A 13,243-nucleotide genomic window follows, 5' to 3' on the forward strand; every position below is an offset into this window, starting at 1 on the left:
GGCATTACATAATGATCAAGGGAACAATCCAACAAGAGGATATAACACTTGTAAATATCTACGCACCCAATGTAGGTGCACCTAAATATATAAAGCAATTATTAACAGACATAAAAACAGAAATAGACAGTAACACAATAATAGTAGGGGAATTTAACACTCCACTTACACCAACGGATAGATCATCCAAACAGAAGATCAATAAGGAAACATTGGCCTTAAACGACACACTAGAACAGATGGACCTAGTAGATATATACAGAGCATTCCATCCAAAAACCAAAGAATACACGTTCTTTTCAAATGCACATGGAACATTCTCCAGGATTGATCACATATTAGGCCACAAAACAAGTCTCCATAAATTTAAGAAGATTGAAATAATACCAAGCATCTTTTCTGACCACAATGGTATGAAACTAGAAATCAACTATAGGAAGAAAATCAGAAAAGCCACAAATACATGGAGATTAAACAAAATGTTACTGAACAACGACTGGGTTAACGAAGAAATCAAAGAAGAAATCAAAAAATACCTGGAGACAAATGAAAATGAAAATACGACATGCCAGAATTTATGGGATACAGCAAAAGCGGTTCTAAGAGGGAGGTTTATAGCGATACAGGCCTATCTAAACAAACAAGAAAAATCTCAAATAAACAATCTAACAATGGACCTAAAGGAACTGGAAAAAGAAGAACAAACAAAGCCCAAAATCAGTAGAAGAAGGGAAATAATAAAAATCGGAGCAGAAATAAATGAAATAGAGACCAAAAAAACAATAGAAAAAATTAATAAAACCAAGAGCTGGTTCTTTGAAAAGATCAACAAAATAGACAAACCTTTAGCTAGACTCACCAAGAAAAAAAGAGAGAAGGCACAAATAAGTAAAATCAGACATGAAAGAGGAGAGGTTACAACAGACACCTCAGAAATACAAAAGATTATAAGAGAATACTATGAAAAGCTATATGCCAACCAATTCGACAATCTGGAAGAAATGGATAAATTCTTAGAATCATACAACCTTCCAAAACTGGATCAAGAAGAAGTAGAGAATCTGAATAGACCAATCACCAGTAAGGAGATCGAAACAGTAATCAAAAACCTCCCCAAAAATAAAAGTCCAGGACCAGACGGCTTCCCTGGTGAATTCTACCAAACATTCAAAGAAGACTTAATACCTATCCTTCTCAAACTCTTCCAAAAAATTGAGGAGGGGAAGCTCCTAACTCATTCTACGAAGCTGACATTACCCTGATACCAAAACCAGACAAGGACAACACAAAAAAAGAAAATTACAGGCCAATATCACTGATGAACATCGATGCGAAAATCCTCAACAAAATACTAGCAAATCGCATACAACAATACGTTAAAAAGATTATACACCATGATCAAGTGGGATTTATTCCAGGTATGCAGGGATGGTTTAACATTCGCAAATCAATCAACGTAATACACCACATTAATAAAATGAAGAACAAAAATCACATGATCATCTCAATAGATGCAGAGAAAGCATTTGACAAGATACAGCAGCCATTTATGATAAAAACTCTGAATAAAATGGGTATAGAAGGAAAGTACCTCAACATAATAAAGACCATATATGAGAAACCCACAGCTAATATCATCCTCAAGGGTGAAAAACTGAACAGTATCCCTCTACGAACAGGAACCAGACAAGGATGCCCACTGTCACCACTCCTATTTAACATAGTATTGGAAGTCCTAGCCAGAGCAATCAGGCAAGAGAAAGAAATAAAAGGGATCCAAATTGGAAAGGAAGAAGTGAAACTGTCACTATTTGCAGATGACATGATTCTATATATAGAAAACCCTAAAGAATCCACCAGAAAACTTTTAGAAGTAATAAACAAATATGGGAAATTTGCAGGATACAAAATCAACATACAAAAATCAGTTGCATTTCTGTACACTAACAACGAAGTAGCAGAAAGAGAAATTAAGAATACCATCCCATTTACAATTGCAACAAAAAGAATAAAATACCTAGGAATAAACTTAACCAAAGAGGTTAAAGATCTGTACACCGAAAACTATAAAACATTTCTGAAAGAAATTGAAGAAGACACAAAGAAATGGAAAGATATTCCGTGCTCTTGGATTGGAAGAATTAACATAGTTAAGATGTCCATACTTCCTAAAGCAATCTATAGATTCAATGCAATCACTATCAAAGTTCCAACAACATTTTTCACAGAAATAGAACAAAGAATCCTAAAATTTATATGGAACAACAAAAGACCCTGAATAGCTAAAGGAATCCTGAGAAAAAAGAACAAAGCTGGAGGTATCACACTCCCTGATTTCAAAATATACTACAAAGCTATAGTAACCAAAACAGCATGGTACTGGCACAAAAACAGACACACAGATCAATGGAATAGAATCGAAAGCCCAGAAATAAACCCACACATCTATGGACAGCTAATCTTTGACAAAGGAGCCAAGAACATACAATGGGGAAAAGAAAGTCTCTTCAACAAATGGTGTTGGGAAAACTGGATAGCCACATGTAAAAAAATGAAAGTAGACCCTTACCTTACACCATGCACAAAAATTAACTCCAAATGGATTAAAGACTTGAATGTAAGACCTGAAACTATGAAACTTCTAGAAGAAAACATAGGCAGTACGCTCTTCGACATCGGTCTTAGCAACACTTTTCAAACACCACATCTGACCGGGCAAGAGAAACAATAGAAAAAATAAACAAATGGGACTACATCAAACTAAAAAGCTTCTGCACAGCAAAGGAAACCATCAACAAAACGAAAAGACAACCTAACAATTGGGAGAAGATATTTGCAAACCATACATCTGATAAGGGCTTAATCTCCAAAATATATAAAGAACTCATGCATCTCAACAACAAAAAAACTACCAACCCAATTAACAAATGGGCAAAAGACCTGAACAGACATTTCTCCAAAGAAGATATACAGATGGCCAACAGACACATGAAAAGATGTTCAAAATCACTAACTATCAGGGAAATGCAAATCAAAACTACAATGAGATATCACCTCACGCCCGTCAGAATGGCTATAATAAACAAGACAGGAAACAATATGTGTTGGAGAGGATGTGGAGAGAAGGGAACTCTCATACACTGCTGGTGGGAGTGCAAACTGGTGCAGCCACTATGGAAAACAGTATGGAGATTCCTCAAAAAATCAAGGATGGAACTACCATATGATCCAGCTATTCCACTGTTGGGTATTTATCCAAAGAACTTGAAAACACCAATTTGCAAAGGTACATGCACCCCTGTGTTCATTGCAGCGTTATTCACAATAGCCAAGACTTGGAAGCAACATAAGTGCCCATCAAGGGACGAATGGATAAAGAAGATGTGGTATATATACACAATGGAATACTACTCAGCCATCAGAAACGATGAAATCCAGGCATTTGTGAAAACATGGATGGACATTGAGGGTATAATGCAAAGTGAAATAAGTCAGAGGGAGAAGGTCAAATACCGTATGATTTCCTTCATTAAGTAGTAGATAATAACAACAATAAACAAACACATAGGGACAGAGATTGGATTGGTGGTTACCAGAGGGGAAGGGGGGAGGGAGGAGGGTGAAAGGGATAATTCGGTACATGTGTGGTGATGAGTTGTAATTAGTATTTTCGTGGTGAACATGATGTAGTCCATGCAGAAATTGAAGTACAATGATGTACACCTGAAATTTTTACGGTGTTGTAAACCAATGTTACTGCAATAAACAAAAAATTTATTAAAAAAATAAAAAAAAAAAAAATGAAACACAAAAAAAAAAAAAAGTAATTCAAATGCTAAGGAAGCTTAAAAGGAAATCAGTGAAGATTTTTTAGTTTAATCAAGATATTTCCAGTTTTGCTTGCATAATCCACAATGGTACTAATTGAAGAGCTATATATCCATTTTCCTGTATTTGGGTTTGGAGCAAAGGGGAAAGTGAGAATTCATGTTAACTTGGGGACAATTATTTGTGGAATACACAAAGGAGGAAACTTGAAGACGTGATTAGAATTTCTGTGTAGACTACTAACTAAATCGTAAGCAAATTAGGTTGTTAATTCCTTTAAAAATTCTGTGTCTGTTTTATTTTACTGAGTTTGTAGGTCCCAGATCATTCCACTTAGGAATTAATAGTACGGCTTACCTACCATTCCTGCTATTGTAGCTGATGGATTTTCCACATCTCAGGCTATTTGACTAAGCACATTTCTAATCTGTTGGAACATGAAAGAGCCTTCCTAGACCAGTAACTAAGCTTCCATTCCGTTTACTACTGGCCCTATTCTGACCTTGAATTTGAATTTCTGCAACTAGACTCTTGTCTCCTTTTGTCTGTGCCTGAGCTATGACACCTTATCTGGACCCTTGTTTTTCTAACCTAGGATTTGTTCCTGCTTTTACCAATGCAGAGTGAATAATGGACCAAAAAAAGGTATGTTCAAGTTCTAACCCCCATACCTGTGAATGTGACCTTATTTGGAATCAGTGTATTTGTAGATGTAATTAAGGATCTGAAGATGAGATCATCCTGGATTTACAGTGGACCCTAAATCCAATGACTGGTGTCCTTATAAGAGAAAGGAGAGGGAGATTTTAAACACAAAGAAACACAGGTGAAATACAGAGAGAAAGGCCGGGTAAAGAGAGAGGTGGAAATTGGAGTGATGCATCTACAAGACGAGGAAAGTCAAGGACTGCCAGCAGCCAGAAGCTAGGAGAGAGACATGGAGCAGATTCTTCCTCAGAGCCTCCAAAAGGAACCAACATTGCTAACACCTTCATTTCAGACTTTTGGCTTCTAGAACCCTGAAAGAAAAAATTTCTGTTGTTTTAAGGTATCATGTTTGTGGTAATTTGTTATGGCAGCCCTGTGAAATTAATATAACCAATCACCACGAGGACTGAAGTCTACCCATGAACTATTCCCTTTGTAATTGGGAGGTGGTACCTTATGGTACTTTATGCCAAAAGCTGCCTAATATTAACCACAAAAATTTCATATTTTCTGCTCACATACTTGGCCTGCTTGCCTCCACTACACCTAGCTGTTAGCTCATTCTGGGCCTCATTGACATCAGTATATTCTCTGGGCATAATGTTTTGCCAGACAGCCAAGATTCCTACTGAGCCTATTGCCCAATGGCTCAGTCCCACTGAGCGGGCAGTTTTGCCTCAAGGAAGAAAACACAACCTAACTATTATATCTGAAATAAAGACTATGAATGACTTACCTTATGACACTTGTCCATCACCAATCTGGCCAGTCATGCCCAGAAGGATAGGATCAAATGAATGACTGCTCATTCAGCAGAATCTATAGGAGCAGAAATTTCAGAAGAAAATGTGGGAAAGAAAAAGGAATTATTAGCAAAGGAAATAATTGGCATCTCTATTACCTTCATCCTGGTAGGTGTGTTGGTACCTGACTGACTTTCTTTTCACTGACCAAGTCCTAATTAGGAAAATTATCTCTGCACTAGTCCTGAAATATGTTTCATTTGTTTGGTGTGAAATGACAGCTGCCCATTGCCTATTTCTTCTGTTATCATGAAGTTTACAGTCTAGAGGGAATGACATTCATTAAATATGTAATTACATGTTTAATTTCAAAAAGGAAAATTCAAAGTATTATGGAGGCATATAAAAGGACAAAGCTAACTTAGAGTCAGAGAGATCAGAATGTGCCAAACCCAGAGGCAAGAAAGAGTATATGCTTGAAGAAATGAAAGAAGACCAATATTTCTGGTCTACCTATAGGGCTAAACTATCCCTAGAGTGAAGGTTACACTAGACCTGTCCTGAAAAAGCTCAAAGAAAGCCTGAAAAGGGTCAAACTGGACCACAAGTAACTTAACTGTCTAACAGAACAAAACAAAGTCAAAAACTCTTTAAAGAAAGACAACAAAATCTAGACACTCGACAACATAAAATTCGCAATCTACAGCATCCAATCAAAAAGTGCAAAGATGCTGGAACATATAACACACAACCAGGAGAAAAATCAGTCAGTAGAAACAGACTCAAAAATAATAAAGATAATGGAATTGGCAGACAAGGATGCTAAAACAGCTATTAGAAATATGTTCCAAGTATTTAAAGAAAAAACATGAACAGAGTGTGGAAGAAATGGAAGATATTTTTCAAAGAACCAAATGGAACATCCAGAGAAATGAAAACTCTAGTGGATGAAAGATTTGTATGGCAGGACCACTGAGCACATGGGGAAGAGTTGGGCAGTATGCAGCTGGAGAGTTATACAGGTAAATTCTGGAAGAACTTGACAGCTACAGCATGATTTGGAACTTTACCCTATGGGTTTGTGGAAGCCATGAATATTAAGCATAAAAAAGGGGTGGGGGGACCACTATTGTGGTGAGTTGAAAATGCAGTTCCTTCTAAATTTGCTTTTTACCAGCCTAGATAGAAAAGAAAATGGAGCTCTTTCTGTTTCATAGTTGTAAATCAATGAACTGGTTCCACGTAGGAGGCTGAAGCTCTTAGAGTTCACCGACAACTGGCACTTCCACAGGGCCCCAGAGTGGCAACTAGGAGGCACTCCCATTGCTTTCATTCATCCAACATTTATTGAGTGTCTGATATAAGTCAGGCATTGTTCTTCAACTGGAATAGAGCTTTTAACAAAAATGTCTAATGACTCTATCCTCCTGAGTTTATGCTTATAACAGAGAAGAGGATATTCACAGCCATTTTCTGGTAAGAATTGGCTCAATAGAGGATAGCATTTTTGGCCCAGGGTACAACAACTTGTAGAACCTGTGAAGTGATGCACCACCATTTACTTTCTTGTATATTTAGAAAACTGGTTGGTTGCATTCAAATAAAATTTTAAAATTAGTGTTATCTTCTGAATTCGATAAACCATAAAGCCATGTCTAAGTCACCAATTAGGTGGTTCAATTTTTTAGATGAACAAAAGATCAGATGGATTTCAGCTTTATCCAAGCCAATTAAATTTTACCCAAACACATGAAGTGTCATTCTTAATGGATCTTTCCTTTCCCTTAGGCTTTTAGGTAACAGACAGTCCCTTTTGTTTGAAGGTATTGATTTTGACAATATTAAGTGACTGTAAGTATATTGTCAATAGCTCATGGTGAAGGAGGGGAATAGAAGTTAAAAATTGATATATTTCATTTGTAGATTTCTTGAATAAGACAAATTAAGATTAGGTACAAGGTTAGCTAGCAGATTTTTCTAAAGGAAACTATTTTGAAACCTTGCTTGCCTGTGAATCTTTTGTTTTAAAAGCATCCTTGTTTAGAGTCTCATCTGATCAATCTCAATAAAGATATTGCCAAGTTATTCAAATTACATAAATTCTTTCCAAACCCTTCAAATTTGTGACAGTGTCTTAGAAGGGGAAGACTTATCCAGCTCTTAATTATTCAGGCTAATGGTGGCCTGCAGGGTGTGAAACGTGATGGGGCACCCAGGCCAAGTTCAATAAGATCAGGTTGGGTGTCAAGTGCCAGATGTCGTGACTGAAAAACAACACTGGGATAAAGACAGGAGGTGAGGCTCCAATGACCATCATGAGTGAAACCATTTCTTATTCCCTAGGCAGACATTGATTACTGTTCTGTTGATTAAAAGAAATGATCACTGAAATAAAAGCTTGTGGTGTATTTTATTTTTTTAAGATTTTATTTATTTATTTTTTCCCCCCAAAGCCCCAGCAGACAGTTGCATGTCATAGCTGCACATCCTTCCAGTTGCCATACGCGGGACGTGGCCTCAGCATGGCCGGAGAAGTGGTGCGTTGGTGCGCACCCGGGATCCGAACCGGGCCGCCAGCAGCGGAGCGCACGCACTTAACCGCTAAGCCACAGGCCGGCCCTTGTGGTGTATTTTAAGCCCCTTTTCCTAGAAAACTCCAAATCTCCTATGATATTTTTGCTATAGACTTTATCTACCAGGGAACCTCGAAATATTTGAGAATTGAAATGGGCAAGGAAGTTTGAGTTTATGATCTATAGGAATAAACTAATCGAAGAATAAACTAATATAAATAATCAGAAGCCACCCCACTGTATTGCTCTATCCATGTTTAATCTTAATTTACTCTAATTTTGCTGCCTAATCTACCTAGATCATGGCAGGAAAAATATCTAGAGATGCATCAAGCTCCAGAGCTTAATAAATAAATTGATGGCTATGTAAACTCATTTATCATCCTTAAATTTCAACAACAGCCACAATTAATTCAGCAGAAAGTTATTGGATCCCTCAATGTGCCAGGCACTGTGTTAAGCACTAATACCATAGAGTACTGTCCCAAGGGAATTCACAGTCAATGGAGAAATAGTCAAGCAAACTGAAAACTTCAAAGCAATAGCATGGGTGTGCTTTGATGGAGATAATAAAGGGCATTATGACAGCACATAGGAATAACTTCTACCTCAAAATAAAACGAACTCTGAGCTTCAATTTAAAAGTTAAGTAGGGTATAGAGGAAAGTGTTCCAGGCGGGGAGATAGTGTGTATAAAAGCATAAAACCTTACCAGTTGATGGTATATATATTGATATATAAATGGTTCAGTTTGCAAGGGAGTAGGGCTCAAAGGGCAAGAGGCATGGGTTGAGGCTGGAGATGAAGACAAAGGCAAATCCTGAAGGGTTTTCTATGTATAGAATGACTTGGTCCTCTAAGCAGCTCTTGCAATCCCGTAGTCAAAGTGCCTGATATATGTCTAATTCAGGAGTAGGGACTAGAATACTCTGTACAGAAACAAAAAACGACAAAGGCATAGCTAATACCTAATTCACACAAAAGGTGCACTGTTAGAAATACGGGTGAAAGAACCCACATCCTCTCTTGGGAATGCTCCACATATTCCACCAAGAAAATCCTAAGAGAGGGCAGATGGACTGGTGATATTATCACAGAATCATCTACAGTCTTAATATTCAAAGTTTGCCCACAGACAAACAGTATCTGTCATCACCTGGGAGCTTGTGAGAAATGCAGAACCTCAGGCCCCAACCGAGACCTACTTAATCAGAATTTGCAGTTTAACAAGATCCCTAGGTAATTCTTGTGCACACAAGAATCGGTGAAGCAGGGATCTACAGCAGATCTCCCAACCCTGGATATACATTAGAAACACCTGAGGAGAGTTAAAGACCACCAAGACAAGGCTCCCATTCCAGAGATTCCGGCTTAATGGATCAAATGCATCACCAGATTTTTTTAACCTATGTGACTGGGTAGATGACATTTCCAAGCATCAGATAGAAAATAAAGGAGGAACAGACACTATGTGAAGAGTTTGGTTATGACACATTAGTTTATGATGTTTGTGGGGCATACAAAAACCTACAGTAAATGAATAAAGGGATAGACATATGGATGAATGAATGAAATATTTATGTGAAGAATTTCAGTAATCAACTATACAATTTCCGTAAACAACTATACAGGGCTGTAACATAAGAGAGAGGTCTAGGGTAAAGACATAAGGATGTGTAGACATTTTGGAGTCGAACAAGTGTAGAGGTGATCATTGAAGGTGTAGGAATAGATAAGAATGTGACCAGAATGAGAAAAGTAAAGGTCAAGAATAGAGTATCTTGCATCATCAACTTTTAAAGGGTAGGCCAAGTAAGTTGAGCTCAGTAATGAGATTAAACTAGAGAAGAAGAGAACTCAAGAGAAAAAGGAAACACATATGCCAAGGGAAGAGACAGTTTCAAAAGGACATATAAGTTGTGTCAAATACCGCAGCAACGTTGGAAGTACAAGAATTCAATAGTGGCCATTGGCTTTACCACCTAAGATTTTATGAACAGCTTTGGCAAGAGGATGAATGAGAGGAAAGCTAGGTAGTAATTCACAGAGGCATAAATGGAAAATGAGGCAGTAGAAATATATTGTTTCCATTTCTCTTTCAAAAAGCTTGGCAGAAATTTTAAAATATAGTGATAACTAGAAGAAGATGTAGAATTTAAAACCCCAAGCTGCATTTAGGAATTCCACAAACTTTTCAGAGGCTAGAGTGTAGGATCCACTAATTGCAGTGTTTCTAGAGTAAACACACGTGGCTGATAAGCATACGTATTTTTCATTATAAATGTTTATGCATCTAGTATATTGTTGGGGGATAAAATTGCCTATTCAAACATGTTAGACATTGGTTCTGTGTAGACACAGCCATCATAATTTTCCACACAAGAGATTAGTGCAATAATGTAGTCCCACATTTTTTAGGTTTCTCTTAAATCAGGTTGGCCAATTAAATATTTAGATGAAGAGAAACATGACACTCAGATAGTACCTCTATATAAACACTGTGGTTTGGCCATAACTTTTTACTACTTACAGCTGTGGAACTTGGAAAACTATTCTTTTGGTACAGCCTACTCTATCATAGTGGGGGAAAAAAGGCAAAATGAAAAGCAATGTGAAATTGATTTAAAATCAGTGATTTTAAGTATTTAGTTCTAATTAGGGAGGTGGATTTGTATATTAATTTTATGTTTATTAACTAGTTTTATATCAATCACCTGATTTAAAATGGTGCAATAATCCTATAAGGTAGGTAGAAGAGGCATTATCACAAAATTTTTACGAATTTGGAAACTGAAAAGAGGGATGACAAGACCTGGAACACAGGTAACAACTTGAAGGTCATTCCTTCCTTACTTTTAAAATAGGATGAAACACGCATACTCTTTCAACCTCTCAGAATTGGTTCAATGCTCGATGAGATAATGTATACTAATGCACTATAAACTCTAAATTATTATCTGAATTTTAGTCCCAACAGTATTGTTATATTTTCAGCACCAAAATCGGTGCCTGACACACACCCTAGAAAAGCACTGTAGGAATTAAATAGAAAGGACATATCTATGAAAAGCACCCTGTGATATTTTGTAATGGTGTCCATTGCAAAGATCATAGATATGTCCTAATCTTACATTTCTCTCAATAGTCCATTATACCTAAACTTTTGTTTTCAATGCGAATAAATTTGGGGTAACTGCTTGGTCCTCAGTTGCCTAGGCAAAGTGTCTTCCTAGATTAGGTTGATTGGGACAACCTTGCCTGGAAAAGACCTTTCAATCTCTAAATAGACAACACCGCCGCCTGAAAGCAAGATTAGGACAATTCTCTGGATAGTTGTTTTTGGGTCAAAGAACCTTAGTGAATTGTGCCCAGATCCAGATTTAAACCTTTCTCACTAACATTCACCAGATTCTTTTTATGAAGAAGAAGGTATCCATTTTTCAAAAGTTTGTTGGGATGCTTCTGAGAGCAAGGGGGCTGAGACCGCTTACCCTCCATCAGCCTCCTGAGTCCCAAAGCACTGAACTTGTTCTAGAAGACTTGGCTCCATGGGCATAAGAACTGTGAGTCATTACAAAAAGGAGCTATCACAGAGTCTCCCTTGCCTCCGGCCACATTCTCTTTAGCTGCTCTAAAAACGACACGAGTTTCATTTAGAATCTTAACAAAAACTAATTCTACTACGTGTCACCTGTCATCAAAAATGACTACCTCGACACTTTGCTTCCTTTTCCTCTGCTACTATTCCACTTCTTCCCAAACTTATTGCAATGCACCAGATGGAACTCTGTGCCAAATAAATTCCAAGTGTGTATGTGTGACAGTGTTTCAGAGCTTGGACTTTAAAGTCAGATAGAACCGGATTTAAACCCAGGCTCTATTACTTACTCTGTGATCTTGAGCAAGTTATTTAACCTCTCTGAGTCTCAGTTTCCCCATCTGAAAAACAAAGGTAATGGCATTGACTTCCAGATTTTTTGGTGATGATTAAATGACACAATGCATATAGATCACTTAGCAGTGGGCCCAGCATGCCATGTGTCCTTTCATACATGCCGTGTGAGTTTGTACCAGCAGCCTCACAAACTCTCATTGTACCCCAGTTTTAGCTGTTCTGGAGGCTGACTACCAATTTTTGGAGTGTTACCCCAAGGTTCCTAAAGTGAATTTTGTGTCTGACCCATAGGTTGTATTTGAAATTGGACCATACCTGACGTCCACGTGTTTTCACAAGAGGAAACAATAGACAGCCAGAAACGTATTTTTATTCATTTGGATTCTCATAAACTGATTGGCTTTGGCTACTGCAGGAGTCACCTTCAGACCAATTCACCATCTCCACAGCATCCACTTCTGCATCTCTATATCATGGCATAACAGTTAAAAACAGACACTAAAGCCAGACTGCCTGGGCTGAAACTCCACGTCTACCTTCAACTGGCTGCGCAACCTTGAACAAGTTACTTGACCTCTCTGTGCCTCAATTTCTTTAATCGTAATATGGATGATAGTAATACTTCCTCCTTTGCAGCATTTTTGTGAGACTAAAACAAATTAATATGTTTAAAGTACTTAGAAGAGTGCCTGGCACATAGTAAGCATTTTATGTCTGTGTGTTCACTTCTACTAACTACTTATAAAGTAGAATGTAATTAATTAACTCTACAAACATTCGCTAATTGGTGATTATGTGCCAACACTACACTCAACGCTAAAAGATGATGCAGGTCCTGACCACAAGGAGCTTGCAATAAAAAAGACTGTTTTATATATACATATTTTCACATATATAGATGCATATTATATATACATACATACATACAGACACACATATATAGATGCATATTATATATACATACATACACATATATACATAGCACATACACATAAATATGTAATATATTATATATACATACACATATGTACATACATATAGCACATATTTTAGGCTATAATAATGCCTGATATCTTGTAATCTGAGATTACCAATCTGTTCCCTTCAGCTTTTGTTCTTTTTTTTTTTTTTTGCCCCTTTAATCATTAACAAATGTAGATTTACATCTGGACTCACCACGTGGACCAGCCTTCTGTAAGATGGATGCCAAAAAGAGTATCAACTGCAAGCATCTCCCATTACTCATTACAGAGGTCCCTGCATCAAATCACATTCTTTACTAATCAAATCATTGTCTGAAAACCAACAGTTATTGAAACTGAAAAACTTAAATCAATTCCTAAATTTGTGAATGGAGACATGGAGAAGTATCCTCAATTTGAGTAAACAAAGAATGAAATTATGGCTAATTTGACCTGAATTATTCAAATGATTCCTAGTTTATAGAATATGATGGAAATGACATTTTAATCTGGATCTATTTTCTGGAAACTGAG

The 13,243-nt window shown here is 37.1% G+C and overlaps 1 long non-coding RNA gene across 4 annotated transcripts in view; it reads right to left on the minus strand.

Moving 5' to 3' along the window:
- The window catches only part of LOC147916842 (uncharacterized), a 121,197-nt gene that overhangs the window by 74,497 nt on the left and 33,457 nt on the right, over positions 1-13,243 (minus strand). For all 4 annotated transcript variants that reach the window (XR_015552480.1, XR_015552479.1, XR_015552482.1 and 1 more), the window contains exon 2: positions 5,273-5,355. This is a non-coding gene — a long non-coding RNA (uncharacterized LOC147916842). The remainder of the gene's footprint in view (positions 1-5,272; positions 5,356-13,243) is intronic.

The sequence above is a fragment of the Ceratotherium simum genome, chromosome 6 (assembly GCF_057802395.1).
Source record: "Ceratotherium simum simum isolate JZ-2026a chromosome 6, ASM5780239v1, whole genome shotgun sequence".
Taxonomy (NCBI): domain Eukaryota; kingdom Metazoa; phylum Chordata; class Mammalia; order Perissodactyla; family Rhinocerotidae; genus Ceratotherium; species Ceratotherium simum.